This window comes from Octopus bimaculoides, chromosome 2 (assembly GCF_046866305.1).
Source record: "Octopus bimaculoides isolate indiv1 chromosome 2, ASM4686630v1, whole genome shotgun sequence".
Classification (NCBI taxonomy): domain Eukaryota; kingdom Metazoa; phylum Mollusca; class Cephalopoda; order Octopoda; family Octopodidae; genus Octopus; species Octopus bimaculoides.
The window spans coordinates 73,421,733-73,440,016 of NC_142929.1; the positions used below are offsets into that span (position 1 = coordinate 73,421,733).

General features: G+C 36.5%; 1 protein-coding gene across 15 annotated transcripts in view; it reads right to left on the bottom strand.

The window, feature by feature from the left end:
• The window catches only part of LOC106872104 (uncharacterized), a 361,913-nt gene that overhangs the window by 215,549 nt on the left and 128,080 nt on the right, over positions 1–18,284 (bottom strand). For 4 of the 15 annotated variants that reach the window (XM_089347005.1, XM_089347013.1, XM_089347014.1 and 1 more), the window contains exon 3: positions 17,188–17,329. The exons of 3 other annotated variants lie outside the window; for them this stretch is intronic. The gene's annotated coding sequence lies outside the window, so the exon portion shown is untranslated. Of the gene's footprint in view, positions 1–17,143; positions 17,330–18,284 lie in introns of those variants that run through there. 8 more of the 15 variants (XM_089347012.1, XM_089347003.1, XM_089347007.1 and 5 more) reach the window with 5 other exon arrangements.

The window sequence follows — 18,284 nt, forward strand, 5'->3', positions numbered from 1 at the left end:
AGAGAGAGGGGTATGTATATATGGTTGCAGGATGCTACACAATTATCCCCCATACATTATTTTAGGTATTGTCTGAATCGAAAGGCAACCCGTTATTATCTCTGTTTGTTTTGGTTTCGTACTTTTTTATTCCTAATTTGTTGTGCACTTATTTTTTCCCCATCTTTGACCATTCATTTTTTATTCTTTGCACAATTATAAGCTGTGGGCCACCCACTGGAATGAATGATATGGTCTTAGGTACCAAAACTGCCTATGATTTCCAATTGCCAAGCTGATGATGGGATCAGACTAGTGCACATTAATCTGCTGTTTCTTTTGTTTCCCTGAAACTATGTTCTTGTTTGCCTGTATTACTGTTTGTTGTATATATATATGTTTATATATATAACTATTATCTGCCATGTTTAATAATAGTTACATATTTAAGGAAGTGTGGTGTGATTGTTGTATACTTATGCACTCAATTGCACCAATATTTTAACCACACACAGACACACAATGCACATACATACAGAACAAAGAATGGCAAGGTACACACCACACACACACACACACACACAGTAACATTTTGTTTCCCCCCCTGTAATTACCATTTTTATACCTAGCACACTGTGGCGGTGTGGTATTTCTTGCACTGATTAACTGTCTGTCTTTTGTGACATTATATGACCATTTAAGAAGCAGAAAAACCAAAAGGAAAATACAAACAAACAAAAACCAATAGGATACATAAGCACTGTGTCACCACATATATATATATATATATATATATATATATATATATATATATATATAGTAGTGGTGGGAGATAGTACAGTGTCAAGGGATGGGAAGGTTCATCTGCAAGACTAAAAATATAACTCCCACTCCCACCCCATGCTGAAAAACAAACAACAACAACAACTGGAGGAGGAGGATGATGGATGGGTTTAAAAATACTGAACAAATATGATATCATAGCAGCTCAATGAATGAGTCACTCACAGATGACCTTGCTATGACCTTCTTTTAAGTACAAAAGTCTTTAGCTGATAGAAGATAAGTAGCAATTAAATGACAACAGAAATTAAAGCCTTTTGTTGTAGTCTTTAGTTTAATTCACTTAGTCTTCAGTCTATGTTGACATCTGAGGGGGTGTGGAGGAGTCTGCAATCACCACCACCACCACAGTCAACTGAATCTTCCCTATGGCTTCTCTTGGGTTAGACCTAGTCATCCAAAGAAACATCAAAGTGGTCTGTCTGTAAGAGTTCTGTTGGATTTTGTTCTATGATGAATATGATGATGATTTCCCACCGCTTCTCATAACACAGTTGAATAAAACAGCCATCTACGTATCATACACAATGTATATACAGTATTGATAGGCCAGCCAGTATAACATCTCTTACAGACATGCTGTGTTAAAAATCCAATGAATATTAGAGGGAGATGAAAATCCATCCCAGCAGCAGCAGCTAGTGAAAGTACTAGATGCATTTTAGTCTTTTGGGGACCTATTTGAGGCTTTTTCAGTGGTGCATATTTGCAGCCAGTCACATGCTCAGATAGAATTTGTCATCTCCATGACCAGATGCTCTTCCTGCTGCCAACCCTTACCTGTTTCCAAATAAGCAGATTTTTGTATGCCACTGGTCTTTGAAAGGGCTTATTATTTATAATATGTGCTGCATATTATAAGCAACATATTATTTATAATATGTAGCTTATTTATAATAAGGAATGTAAACATGATATCACCATTGTGCTCAAGTGATGGTTATGTGAAGATATAAAATAAAAACATTCATACATACACACAATGTGTTTGCATATGTGTGCATACCTGTATTTACTCATGCATAGGTCACACTCAAGTATAAGTTGCACTCCCAATTTAGCATTAAATCTTGGTACAAAATTTTTTCTCACTTAATAGTTTTAGCTTTACTCCATATTTAAGTTGCACTCCAGTTTTTTTTTTTTTTAGTTACAATCAAATATAAAATATGACTTATGCACAGGAATATACAGTATATATATGTGTGTTATGTGTGTATGCATTTGTTTGTATGTGTATGGTTAAGAAGTTTGCCAGTGGTTCTTCTCCACCACACACACACACACACACACATACATACATGAACACATCTTGGACTAAAATGTAAAAAGAGAATTTCCTCATGTAATGACAAACCTAGCATAGAAAAAAGAAAAACTCCTTCAAAATAAGTTTTTGTGCAAAGTTTCAAAATTTAGAATAGAATTTTGTTATATCATCATAACAAATGTTCCCTTTTTTTTATTAGAAGTTTCATAAAAAGAAAAAAAAGAGTAAAACAAGAGGTTGCTACATAGTCAGCTGTGGGTCGCTTCTTCTACACAACGATACTATCTTGTGGATATTTTCTGAAAAGTGAGGCCTACAACACTTGTTCAAAGAAAATTAAAATTTCAAGTTCAGAAATCTAAACCAAATACAAAAAATACAAAAGCCCCCAGAAATGGTAAGGATTAAAAAATTAAAAATAATGAAAAAAGGAACAAACAAAATAACCCTCAAAATGTTTTTGTTTTTTTTTTGAAATTGTCAAAAGAAAAGAAAAAGCAAAAGGAAATGAGAAAATTAGAAATTAGAAATGATAATGTGCTCCAACCTGTTTAGTTTAATAAGGATATATATTCCATCCAGGAAGAAGCAGGATCAATATAGCTGCTATTTATCCTCTCTTTATATATTTCATTATTAAGAAGAAAAAAAAATAAAATAAATACCTGCAAAGAGAAAAAAAATATAATGCAAATTTAGACAATCTTATTTTAAAAATCAACAACAACAATAATTTATCATATTGTCACAAGGCCAGCAATTTCAGATGAGTGGATTAGTCTATGATATCGATCCCAAAAGGATGAAAGGCAAAGTCAATCCTGGCAAAATTTGAAGACATGCTAACAATTCTGCCAGCTTGCTGCCTATAATAATTTATCATATTGACAGGAAATATCTAAGGAAAGGCGTATAAACAATAACTCTACCTTGATGCTGGGATGGTCAATAATGTACCACTATTGACCCTGAATGGAAGAAAGACATATCCAATGTTGGTGGAATTTGAACTAAGAATGACATAACTCATTATAATTACCAGGAATTTAGTCCGGTGCCTTTATCATTTCTGCCTCTCACACACCATCATCATTATTGAAAGTTTGTTTTCCATGCTGGCATGGGTTAAATGATTTGACAAATGCTAGTGAGCCAGGAAACCGTACTAAGTCCTAATGTCTGCTTTAGCAGAGCTTCTATGACTGGATACCCTTTCTAGCACCAACATCTTTACTGGGTGTACAGAGTGCTTTCTAAGTGGCACTAACATTAGTGGGGGCACCAAGTAACTCACAAGACAAGACCCCTCAATTGAGGTGGTAGGAGGAATAATATTGAGGAAGGTGGCTTAATGTCAGGGGATGAGAAGTTAAAGTATGATAGAGAGACAGGAACAGGTGTCTGGCTGTAGAGAAGATACTTGGTATCCCTAGTTGGAGAAAAAAGAGGTTAGTGTCAGTGCATACCCTCAAGTTACAGAAAGGTGAATATAAGAGAAGTGATAAGGGTGGGTAAAATACATCTGAAAATATGGACAATCATGAAACAGACTATAGTTTTTACAATAAAATACTGACAACAATGAAGAGTGTGATGTATGTACCAGATAGCAAAAATAAATACATAAAATTTATTTCTTAAAAAAATAATAAATAAATTTATTTTCAGAACCAAAATTTAATAATCAATGCTTCCGGCATAATTATAATGTGTAATAAAATCCCTAATTGTCAGCAAGCTTTTTAGTTTTTTTCCATGAGCTGCTGCAAAACAAAGAAATTTTGTGTTTTAAAATTATGACTTAACTCTTTTGATATTAACCTGTATGACATGGTTCCTGATTTTATAATAGAAATTTCCTGTCATAAAATGATCTAAATTAAAAACCTTCCATTAAAATTCCATGATAGTTTACATGTTCTGAACATCAACTTGATAACGACAAAGTTATTTGGGTAAATTCTTTCTTATTTTTTCAAAAATAATTGAAACAAAGGCAATGTAGTTCAACAGAAATATGGTAACAGAAGGATTGAAGTGATCTAAAGTAAAGCTTTCTACCAAAATTCCATGTTAATCTATGTTCCAAACACCAACTTAATGGACAGAGTTATTTGACTGAATTTTTTCATTATTTTCCAGATCAACAGAATCAAAGGTAGTGTAGTTGAAGAGAAACATGGTAGCTAAAGGTTACCAAAACTTTCCTCTAGGACTCAGATATGTAGACTAAGTCAAAACATTATTAATTTCATGATCTTGGAGAAGTACTTGTGCTAATTTGACAGAATGAGTAGAAAAATGATCATCTTGGTTTGTTATCAATATGGAATAACCCAGCTGATGCACAGAGGGGGAAATTCTGTTATATATATATATATATATATCATCATCATCATCAAGCATCAGTTGTGGCGTGCAAGAGAGACGATTGCGCTGGTATGGACATGTGGTGAGAATGGAGGAGGATAGCTGCGTGAAAAAGTGCCACACCCTAACAGTTGAGGGAACCCGTGGAAGAGGTAGGCCCAGGAAGACCTGGGCTGAGGTGGTGAGGCAAGACCTTCGTACATTGGGCCTCACCGAGGCGATGACTACGGACCGAGACCTTTGGAAATGGGCTGTGCGTGAGAAGACCCGGCAAGCCAAGATCGTTGCCAGTGCCCCTGGACTGGTTCTTGTGCGGTTGGCACATGAGATGCACCATTTTGAGCGTGGCCGTTGCCAGTACCGCCTGACTGGCTCCTGTAGGATTTTCGAGCGAGATCGTTGCCAGTGCCCCTGGACTGGCTTGTGCGGGTGGCACATAAAAGACACCATTTCGAGCGTGGCCGTTTTCGTGCGGGTGACATGTAAAAGCACCCACTACACTCTCTGAGTGGTTGGCGTTAGGAAGGGCATCCAGCTGTAGAAACTCTGCCAAATCAGACTGGAGCCTGGTGTTGCCATCCGGTTTCACCAGTCCTCAGTCAAATCGTCCAACCCATGCTAGCATGGAAAGCGGACGTTAAACGATGATGATGATGATGATGATATATATTCTTTCTTGTGTGGAGGCGCAATGGCCCAGTGGTTAGGGCAGCGGACTCGCGGTCATAGGATCGGGGTTTCAATTTCCAGACCGGGCGTTGTGAGTGTTTATTGAGCAAAAACACCTAAAGCTCCACGAGGCTCCGGCAGGAGATGGTGGCGAACCCTGCTGTACTCTTTCACCACAACTTTCTCTCACTCTTACTTCCTGTTTCTGTTGTGCCTGTAATTCAAAGGGTCAGCCTTGTCACACTGTGTCATGCTGAATATCCCCGAGAACTACATTAAGAGTACACGTGTCTGTGGAGTGCTCAGCCACTTTCACATTAATTTCACGAGCTCTTCCATTGATCGGATCAACTGGAACCCTCGACGTCGTAAGCGACGGAGTGCCAACAACAACAATATTCTTTCTTGTAATGTCTATACAATGACAAATGTGGGTTTGTGGTTAAGAAGTTTGCTTCCCAACCACATAGTTTCGGGTTCAGTTCCACTTCAGTGGCACCTTGGACAACTGTCTTCTACTAGAGTGCCAGGTCAATCAAAGCCTTGGGGGAATTGATCTGGTAAATGGAAACTGAAAGAAGCCCATCATGTGTGTGTGAGTGTGCATGTTTGTGTTTCCTTGTTTTGAAATTACATCATCATTTTTAACATCTACTTTTTTATGCTTATGTGGGATGGATGGATTTTGCTGAGGCAGATTATGGCCAGATGCCCTTCCTGTCGCCAATCCTCACCTGGTTCCAAGCTAGGTAATATTTCCCCATTGCCAGACATGTTTTCAAGCAATGTCATTCATTTCCAATATTCTGCAGAAACATGTCTGGTCATGGGAAATATTAATATGCTTGGAAACAGGTGAGAATTGGCAGCAGGAAAGGGCATCTAGCTGTAGAAAATCTGCCTCAACAAAAATTATATAATAGAATATTTCGGCTGGATATGGCCTGTTTAAATACTAAAAGGTTAAAGGACCAGATGAAAACAAAATGATGGTAGTGAGTTCCAGAGAGGAGCAGTTTGAGAAAAGAAACTATTAGAATAAACGGATTTGTGACTAATAGGAAGCTCAATAGAGAAATAATATGCCTGAGAAAAGAAACATACGACAGATTTAAAGGTCTTATCAGAGAGTACTAGAGCAGAAAGTTTGTCAATGCAATGACCATGGAAATACATGTTTTAAATTAACTATTCTAGAATCCATTTTTTGGCTCTTTTATCTCCCCCAGTCCTCATTTCTTTACAGCAATCTGATAATTTTCTACAAATCATGGATCACATTTATGATATTAAAGTCAACAGCCAGAGACATTGTTACCTTAATAGTCACAAAAGACGAATATGTAAACTTTAAAACTGGAACAATTTCACAGGCCCAGTTAATAAAATTATTTACTTTTCTAATGTAGTAAATTTGAAACAGCTTCCAATCTGGCTTGTCAATTGTCTCCAGAGAAAGTCTTTCATTGCTGCAGGCTTCATTGGTCTGTAAATATTATAAGGAAATTGTCACTTCCACACAGATCACCTCGAGTCTTCCAAATAAAATTAAGTGAGAGAGAGAGAGAGGGGAGAGAAAGCAAACTGTTAAGTGTGAGGTCAATGGAAGTATACTGTCCATTTCCTGGATGCAAGTATGCTGGAGAATTATTATTAAATATGCATAAATTGTTATTGAAAACGAAATCTTGCAGCTGTTTGCCTTTACAGTCTAATGAAACACCCCTCTAACCATTGGCCGCCGCTGCCGCCACCACCACTACCACCACCACCACTACCACCACCACCAACGCTGCTGCCACCACCACCACTCAACAGCACAAATTGTGAATGTTGAAGTCTTTCATGATGGTATGGTTTAAGGAACTGAAACTGAAATGAATAATGTAATTGCCAATTTTTTAATATCATTTTTTGGATGGGGATGGTTTCAGCGATTGATTTATAGGATCTGGTGTTGAGTGTATTGGTTATTCTGTACTCCGATAAATTACCTGTAATTGACACGAATAAAGACTTTGCTGTTAATGAGGATACTGCTGCTGCTGCAATAGTAGGCAGATCCACAAACAAGTTCTCTATTTTAACACCATATATATATGTACATAAATATATTGTAGGCATAGGAGTGGCTGTATGGTAAGTAGCTTGCTTACCAACCACATGGTCTCGGGTTCAGTCCCACTGCGTGGCATCTTGGGCAAGTGTCTTCTACTATAGCCTCGGGCCGACCAAAGCCTTGTGAGTGGATTTGGTAGACGGAAACTGAAAGAAGCCCGTTGTATATATGTATATATATATGTATGTGTTTGGGTATCTGTGTTTGTCCGCCCAACATCGCTTGACAACTGATGCTGGTGTGTTTATGTCCCCGTAACTTAGCGGTTCGGCAAAAGAGACCGATAGAATAAGTACTAGGCTTCTAAAGAATAAGTCCTGGGGTCGATTTGCTCGACTAAAGGCAGTGCTCCAGCATGGCCACAGTCAAAAGACTGAAACAAGTAAAAGAGTAAAAGAATATATATGCATATATACATTCATACATACATACACGTGGCTATGTGGTAAGAAGCTTGCTTCCCAACCACATGGTTCCAGGTTCAGTCCCACTTTGTGGTACCTTGGGCAAGAGTCTTCTACTATAGTCTCAGGCTGACCAAAGCCTTGTGAGTGGATTTGGTAGACAGAAACTGAAAAGAAGCCCGTTGTGTGTGTGTGTGTGTGTATATATATATATGTGTGTGTGTGCATACATTTATGTGTGTGTCTTTGTTCCCCCCACATATTGCTTGATAACCAATGTTGGCATGTTTATGTCCCTGTAATCTAGTGGTTCAGCAAAAGAAACCGATAGAAGTACCAGGCTTACAAAGAATAAGTCCTGAGGTCAATTTCTTTGACTAAAAGCCAGTGCTTCAGCATGGCCACAGTCAAATGACTGAAACAAACAAAAAAAAGTATATATATATATATATATATATATATATATATATATATATATACACACACACACACATGTATATATATATATATATATATATATATATAAGATGCATCAGTTTCTTAAAGATACATCTCTCAAGAGCTCTAACTTTATTCTAACTTTTTTTTTTTTTTACCTTACTTTTCAGATAAATAATGTCAGACATCAGGCTGACTCAGCAAATGAAAAGGCATGCTGTGATTGTTATTTTAGAAGTGCAGCATAGTGATACAGGGATACCTTGCTTCGTGTAAGTTGTCCAATCCTTTGTTGTCACAAAGTTCAAGAGGTGCTGGAAGCTGTGGATGGGGATCCAACATCAGCAGCTAAATCCATACACAAAGCTTTAGTAGGCCCAAAGCTATAGAAAACAGATTCTGAAAGTGCTGCACAATGGGAATGTATCTGGAACCACAGTTGCAAAGCAAATTTCTTAACTATACAGCTATGCCCTTGTTGTCTCTCTCTCTCTCTGTCTCTCTGTGAGAGTGTGATTAAGAAGTTTCCTTCCTAACTACATGGCTTCAGGTTCAGTTCTACTGTGTAGCACCTAGGGCAAGTGTCATCTACTATAGCCCTGGGTAAGCCAAAGCCATGTGAGTGGATTTAGAAGAAAGAAACTGAAACCTCTGTGTGTGTGTGTGTGTGTGTGTGTGTGTGTGTGTGTGTGTGTGTGTGTGTATGCACATGTGTGTTTGCATTTCTTTGGTCTTGACAATGCAGGAATGTTGTAAGTGAATGTCATTTATTCCCAAATATGCAGAAACATGGCTGGCCATGGAGAAATATTATTTTGCCTGGAAACAGGCGAGGTTTGGTGACAGGAATGATATCTGGTTGTAGAAAATCTGCTTTAGCAAACTCTGACCCATGTCAGTATAGAAAAGCAGATGCTAAAATGATGCTCATACACACACACACACACATATATATATATATATATATATATATATATATATATATATATATATAGAGAGAGAGAGAGAGAGAGAGAGAGAGAGAGAGAGAGAGAAAGAGCAAATAAGAAAGAATCTTGTTTTTTATAATCTAAATTGATCATGGTTTGCAAGAGATGTACTTTTATCCTACAGTTGGTACAACATATTCTTGTGAATATGTAATTACCACCTTTGTAACTGCCTACTCTAACTTCACCAGCAAATTCGTTTGCTTATTCAACTGATCTTTGAATGGCCAAACTTACAATCCCTGAAGCATCCAAATGGGTAGGAAAATATATGATCAAATCTTAATGTTGTAAAATCCAATTTGAAGTTCTTTCAAGAACGAGGAAAGGAATCTAGAGTATCAAATGTCAGGATTATGGTAAATATGATAATAGAGACCTTAATTAGAGATATGACACCTTGTGAAGCATATTCTTCATGGTCTTTTATTCTGAAGTTTAATATGGAATCACTTTCATTTTCAAGTGATTCAGGTTCTCCACACACAAAAGCAGTTCGCTTTGCATCTTTAGTATTTCTATGAATATCTTAGAATATCTTTGCTAGTTCTATGAATAGCTTTGTGAAATGTCATGAATGGAATATTTAATATGGAAATATTGAATACAGTTTTCTTGAGTCTTTTTACCTTCAATATGGGCAGATCTGTTTTTAAAATAAATTTTAAGCTATTGCACTCTAATTTGTTAGAAGAGATTTTAAAAAAATAAATAAAAAAATTGGTAAAAAAAACAAAACAAAAACAAAACAGAATTAAATTAGATTAAAAGAAAGACAATATACTGGCCGACTGTCATTTACAAACAGTACTATCTTTGATCTTTGACCTTTGCACTAGGACATCACATCTCACAAAAAAAAAAAAAAATCAATCAAACAACTAAGCATTTAAAAATTTGGGTCACAGATATATATGTGGTCATGTAAGAATGATTGATAATTTCAATAAAATAAACTGAATTCAGATAATTGGGAAAAAAGCCAATAATAATTATAGCAGACAGATGAGTATAGCTGATTAAATTTAACCAGTACATAAAAGGTATATATTTTATATACATTAAAGTAATAAAAGGCAAACTTCACTCTAGCAGGATCTGAATATAAAAGGACATAACTAAATACAGTAATCCATTTAATCCAATGCCAGTTCTGCTATGCTGCTGCATATATATATATATATATATATATATATATATATATATATATATATATATATGTATGTATGTATGTATGTGTGTGTGTGTGTGTGTATACATACAGGCATGGCTGTGTGGTAAGGAGCTTGCTTCCCAACCACATGGTTCCAGATTCAATCCCACTGTATGGCATCTTGGGCAAGTGTCTTCTACTATAGCCCTGGGCTGAGTAAAGCCTTGTGAGTGTATTTGGCAGATGGATACTGAAAGCCTGTCGTATATACATGTTTATATTTATGTGTGTGTGTACCCCCATCACCACTTGACAACTGGTGTTGGTGTGTTTATGTTTCCATAACTTAGTGGTTCAGCAAAAGAGATCGATAGAATAAGTACTAGGCGTTAAAAAAAGATAAGTGCTGGGCTTGATTTGTTTGACTAAAACCCTTCAAGGTGATGCTCCAGCATGACCACAGTCGAATGAATAAAACAAGTCAAAGAATATATATATATATTAGGTTGACAAGAAAGTTCTTGCGGGATTTTAAATTTTGGTTTTAAATGATGTATTTTCAAATTAATTTTCGTTAAATTACTTTGACTTTTATATATCATTTTAAAGCCTATTTTTCGCTCTATCTAATCGTGTTACTCTTTTTCTTTTTAAATAATTAGGCCATTTTTTTCCGGAACGTTGAATACCACATGGATCAAAAAACAAATTCGCACAATTTTCTCATTCCAGTTCAAGCTAGGCCGAAAAGCTGCTGAAACAGTTCGCAATATCAACGATGCGTTTGGCCCAGGAACCACTAATGAACGTAGAACACAATGGTGGTTCAAGAAATTTCGTAGCGGTGGCGAGAGTCTTGAAGATGATAAATGTAGTGGTCGGCCATTGGATGTTGACAACAATCAACTAAAAGCCTTAGTGGAAGCCAATCCATGCACAACTGTTTGAGTGCTTGCTTCTGAATTAGACGTAACGTATACAACAATTTCCAACCACTTCAAAGAGATTGGAAAAACAAAAATACTTGAGAAATGGGTGCTGCACGAATTGAACGACAAATTAAGTACCAGTAATGTACTGGGGTTGATGTAATCAACTTAAGCCCTACCCAAAATTTTCAGGCCTTTTACCTTTAATAGAAAGGATTATTATGATTATAATTCTATAGAAAAGATACCAACTTCTCATCTTGGCATCATTCGTATATCATCTCACTCAACACGTTATTCATATGTATCCAAAAACAGAAAGTTTCAAGCCACAACCACTGAGTCTCTTTAATCAGTATTGTAGTATTAGAAATACTACAATCACCACCACTTATCAACGAATGAGTATATTTCACCACATCCGACCAATATATGAACAACATAAAGCTGAAATTCCCAAAGTTCTCTACCACAGTGGCTCCTCGTAATCTCTAATGGTATCTCATAGCAATCAATACAGACATCTGTATACTGAAAGTAGTCTATATTCACAAATGTGTGTAGGCAGCATTTTTGTTCTCTTTCCAATTTATCGTGCAAAACATTGCTAGGTTAAGTTGTCCTTATTGATAAATTTCTAGATCTTTCTGACATTGATTTCTAGTTTTTTTTTTTTCCTATCCATTTTTCTGAGCTGGTCTGGGATAGGTTTTGATAGAGCAATTGTTTTTTTTTCTTTACAGTTGAACACCCTTATTGCCACTGCCCATTTGAGTGTGAAGCAGGAGTTGAACTTGCTCTCAATCAGATAAATTAAAATAGACAGTGCCTTGCATATGGATTGATCACAGTTGATTTGAACCCAGAACCATGTGGTCAATAGTCATGCAACTTATCCAGATAACCATCACTAATCAATGAAAAGTAAAATTTTACCAAAACTTTACATTCTAGAATCACATTCACATTCAGTATATATGGTAAAACCCTTCTACATCCAACACCTTAAATAGAATATAACCGCCACATTTTCACAAATTTCCTTCCTTATACCAAACACCTCTACTATATATTCTTTTTCTTTCTTTTTTTCTCTCTCCCTCCCAACATGTTACTTTATTTAGACAAATTTATACATCAGCTTGGCTATTTTTAAAGCTTCTTAAGACCATCTGAATATCAACTGATAAACTCTTGCTTCAGTTTACCCAAGAGGAAACTGGATAAGTGTTATGTCTTTGAGGGAAAATTTATTTTTTACTTCTCTTTAGTCAATGGAATAAGGACAACGCCCTGACCTATGCAGGGCACCTTAGGCTGATGACATCAAAGTAGCTGATGTTTAGAAGAGGAAACACATTGGCTTAGTGGTTAAGGGTTCTAGGCTCACAATCATAAGGTTGCAAGTTTGGTTTCTGGATTGAGTAGCACATTATGTTTTTGAGGAAGTTACTTCATTTCATGTTGTTCCAGCTTACACAACTGAAAGTGAGTGAGTACTAGCTTAATGGCTAGAATAGTCCTCTCTCTCTCTTTCTCTATTTAGTTATTAGGTCTTTGATGTTCTGCTGTGTGTGTGTTGAAATATATTGTCTTTGTTGCAATTAATCTTGAAAGTAATGATAAATTTAGTAAAATAACTTTGTCACTATTGAGCTGGTGTTTGGAACATAAATTAATATGAAATTTTGATGGAAAGGTTTAGTTTAGATCACAATACAACATCTTCATAAAACTACCATTGAGGCCATAACTGTATGATATCCAGTTAAAGTCCTGACTGCATCACACCAAAGTTCAGATTATAAACATGTATCCTAGAACAGTGAAGACTATGATTCCATACCACAGATAAGATCACAAACTCAGTAGATATGACTACAAATTTATAGCATGATTGCAGATATGGTCTCGACTCCAAAAAGAGATTACAGATAAAAGCCAGTTCTATAATTACAAATGTGGCCACATTATATATCTAACACTGCCACATATAAAGTGTGTGTGTGTGTGTGTGTGTATGTGTGTGTGTGTATGTGTGTGTGTATGTATATATATATATATATATATATATATATATATATATATATATATATACATACATACACACAGACACACACAATACATAGAATCAAACCATCATTGCAGCCTCTATTATAATTATGTACTCTTACTACTATTACTACTACCACCATTGTGCATACCACTAAACTGACTAATACAGATATGTGGTAATCATAGACACAAGCCATGGATAGAATGTCATGTCCTAATCATTATTATTATCATCATTCTACTGCATTTCTAGCTATGGCCACCATACATTCACTAAGATTTTCCTCCTTGACCAGTGGGCAGCAAAGCCAATTCCTGGCTGGAACTACTGCTTTTGTAGGAGATACACACACACACACACACACACACACAGAGTGGCTATTTCTTGTGTGTACAAATATACATATAAAAATCAATACTGGGAAATGCATGCTAGGATCTCAGCTATTGAAACAGATCTCAGGCAAGATTGTGAAATCAGGAGATTTCAAGGGGGACATGAGCTTGGTGATATAGAGAAATGCACAGATCTACAGATGTACACATGCTGCATACTTCTTCACATGCTGAACAAATGTTGTTAGTGTATATAGGAAAGGAGAGAAGGAGGAAAAAGGGTGGGGGGGAAATCAATAACACTAATACAGGACTTTCAATAAAAGACAGCCACATATAGAGAACTGTTTACTGTTTAGCCAAAGGAGGAGGAGAGTTGTGACGATGGCAGCAGTTGTAATGGGCATAAAAATAATGATAATAAAAATGGTAAAGAGGACCATGATGATGATGATGATGATGATGATGAAAGACAATGGCGATAATAATTGTGGTGGCAGCAAGGGCCATAACTGTCATCGTGTTCATCACCATCCTCACCATCATTATCACAATCATTGCTGTCATCATCATCACCATCCTTGCAGTTTTAACTAACAACACACTCTTGCTTGTTATTTTCCACAGATTGATGGATTGGTCATTTGAGTGTCAAACAAGATGCCTAGCGGTATTAATTTTGACTCTTGACATTTGGGGTTCAAATCTCATTGGGGTTATCTCTGCTTTTCCAACTTCCAGAGTTGATGAAAAAAAACATATCAGTCAAGTACTGGGATCAATAGTATTGACTAATTTCTCCCTCCAAATTGTTGGCCCGAGTGCCTAAATTAGAAACTATCATAATTATAATTATTACTATTCTTTCATTTGCACAGTGATGATCTCATCAACACTGGATTGTTTAATTGACTCCCTATCAAGTTATGCAATTTTAAACAGACAGTACTTTCCGCAAGATATCTGCTGTTCCCAAAAGTGTTGTCTTTTGCAATGTCATAAGGCCAAGACAGATTCCAGTTGTGTCAAGGTGTTTCTGAAGGTTTCTCGTCACCAACCCAAGTATTCCAATTACAACTGGTACTGATCTTGCTTTTATATTCCACATTCTACTGACATCTGTTCTCAAGTCTGAATACTGTACAATTTTCTCATTATCAATGTTGTTGCTTGGTATTATTATTATTATTATTATTATTATTATTATTAACCATTAGCATGTCAGACAAAATGCTTAGTGGCATTTCATCTGCCTTTATGCTGAGATCAACTTTCATCTTTTTGGGGTTGATAAAATAAGTACTAGTTGAGCACTGGGGAGGGGGGGGGGGATGTAATCAACTAGTCCCTCTCTGAAATTGCTGGCATTGTGCCAAAATTTGAAACTATCACCATCACCATCATCATCATACAACTAATTTGTAAGGAGCCAAATTAAATGGTTTATAGCATCTGTAGTTGGGTCTCTTTGAGGTCAGAGGTGAGATTGTGATTGGATTGCTACTGACTTTCATATTACAAAGTCGATAATATTAATATCATTCTTGCATAGTAGATATAATTCAATTTATAACACAACTTCCACAACCATTTCTGTGTGGCTTTGGTTTATACATTGCATGTGTAAACATATGCATGTGTGTGTGTGCACTCACGTTTTCTTTAAGATTTATTCAAGTTCTTCATAGAGTTCAAGATGGATGTAGGTGTACATACCTACATTTAGTGTGAACATGTCTCTTCTGTATTTAGGTGTGTGTGTGTGTGTGTCCATGATTACTTTTTACATATGTGTTTACAAGCCTGCACTCAATCAAACCGTCTAACCCATGTCAGCATGAAGAGTGGATGTTAATTAATGATGATGATATATATGAATGTATGTAATGAAATCTTATATATAAATATATATCAATAAAAGACTTTTCCTTCTATTTTTCCTAAGTGTAAACATAATACACTTTGTTTTTTTTTACCTTGTCTTTGTGCTATTAATAATTTTTCCATCATATCACATATTATAATAAACTGGTTTGTTTCAGGAATAATTATGACAGTATAAGGAAAAAGAAAGACTTTTGAAAAGTGTATAGCAGACAGCTGAAATCTGACACATTGACAAAACGACTCATTAAAATTCATAATTCAACAAGCCATCTCATAAATGTTTCTTACTCCTAGTTTAGTCAAACACTTATTAATTTAACAAATATATATAGCAGAATGGTTACAGCAAAAACTCTACAGCACTAAACCAGATAACTGAATTTAAACTGAAGTCTCAGGCTTCAAAGTTCAAATTCTACAAATACTGGGTTTTAATTTTCTTCTTGTAGGTATAAGTGGAGGCGCGATGGCCCAGTGGTTAGGGCAGCGGACTCGCGGTCATAGGATCGCGGTTTCGATTCCCAGACCGGGCGTTGTGAGTGTTTATTGAGCAAAAACACCTAAAGTTCCACAAGGCTCCGGCAGGGGATGGTGGCGAACCCTGCTGTACTCTTCCACCACAACTTTCTCTCACTCTTACTTCCTGTTTCTGTTGTGCCTGTAATTCAAAAGGGTCAGCCTTGTCACACTGTGTCACGCTGAATATCCCCGAGAACTACATTAAGGGTACACGTGTCTGTGGAGTGCTCAGCCACTTGCACATTAATTTCACGAGCAGGCTGTTCCGTTGATCGGATCAACTGGAACCCTCGACGTCGTAAGTGACGGAGTGCCAACTACTACCTGTAGGTATAAGCAAAAAATATAAATTCATAAGACATCATTATCATCATTATGTTTTAACATCCACATTTCCATGCATGCATGGGTCAGATGGAGTTATTGTGATATGACTTGATGCCATTCCTATTGTAAACCTTCACCTGCTGCCAAGTAAGGTAATAATTTCCCCAATGCTCAGACATGTTTCCACAGAATACTGGAATTGAATGACACTGCTTGTATGACAGTGACACTCATTTACAACTGTCATGCAACATCAAGAGAAGGACACACACACACACACACACACACACACACACACACACACACACACACATGTACAGTGGGTTTCTCCCAGTTTCCAACTACCAAAGTTCACAAAGCTTTGGTCAACCTGGGGATATAGCAGAAGATACTTGCCCAAGGTGCCATGCATTGGGGTTGAACCCAGAACCATGTGGTTGGGAAGCAAACTTCTTACCATACAGCCATGCTTGTGCCTATGTATTAGGCTTCTGAGATAAAATTCTGCAAATGTTGAATTTTAATTTCTCCTGCAGGAGTAAATGAAATACAAATCAATAAGCACTAAAACTAAATTGATTCCCAGCAAAAGAAGCTTAGATTGAGGCATAGATACAGAATCTATATGCAATAAATGTAGTAAAAATAAAACTATGAACTACTAAAATCAAATTATATTTACTGAGGATTAAACGAGAATTGAATGACAAATGTGCATTTAAAGAATGCATTAGTGAAGATAGAAAAATATATATCCATATGCGAGAAGTAACTGTGTGATTTAGTAGCTTACTTTGTAACCACATGGTTTTGGGTTCAGTCTCATTGTGCAGCAACTTGGCCAAGTGTCTCCTACTGTAGCCTTAGGCTGGCCAATGCCTTGTGAGTGACTGTGGAAACCTGTTGTGTGTGTGTTTATATGCATGTGTGTGTATGTGCGCACGTGTCTGTGTTTATTTCCTCCATGCTGTTTGTGTCTATGTGACTTAGCAGTTTCATGAAAGAAATTGATAGAATAAGTATCAAACTTAGAAAATAAGTACTGAGGATGACTTGTTTGACTAACCTTTCAAATTAGTGCCCCAGCATGGCCAGAGTCCAATAACTGAAGCAAATAAAATGCTACAAATATATATATGTGAGTGTGTGTGCGAGAGATAATAAAGAAAATGTGAGCATCTAACCGATCTTTCATTTACTCTTTATATCTACAGCAATATCTGTATGCTCACTTTGCAATCACACGGTCTTGGGTTCAGTCCTGCTGCATGTCACATTGGGCAAGTGTCTTCTGCCATAGCTCCTGGTCAACTAATGGCTTTGTGAGGAGTAGAATTGGTAGGCAAAAACTGTGTGGAAACCCATTATACATATGTATGTATATGTAAGTAATTATTTAGGTATTGGGTATGCTCCTAGTAGTTAGTTGACGAAGCACATTCATTGCCTATGGCTATCTGATGTCATCCATGGAATTTACACAATTGTTGCTGGATCTACCTCAGGAATTGCTCAGTGTTTGTTGAGTGTATAACAAATGATAGACAGAAAATGGAATATACGAGAAACTTTATTGCTCACAATGATTGTTTAGACCAGCGATTCCCAACATGGGGCATATGCCCCAATGGTGGGGCATGGAAAATTTGTAGCGGGACATGGGATCCAAAATTTCTTTTTTTTTCCTTACGTGGGACATGGAATTGTGAAAAGCTTTTTTTCACAGCAAACATACTACACCTATACTCAGCCTTGCCAAACCAATCCTTCCAGCCAAGCATACCATGTGAAGACGGTTTGCTACAGTATAGTGCTGTTCTAATGCTACAGCTTAAGCTAATGAAATTGTCTCCTGAAATCAAGGAAATCTGCCAGAGTCGCCAGACATTAAGTTCTCATTAAAGAGATTCACTTTTTTTTCTTAGTCAATAATGTACTTTCTTTTGGTACTCAGTACTTAAGTGTTACTGGTAGATTCTTTTGTATCAAATAACTGT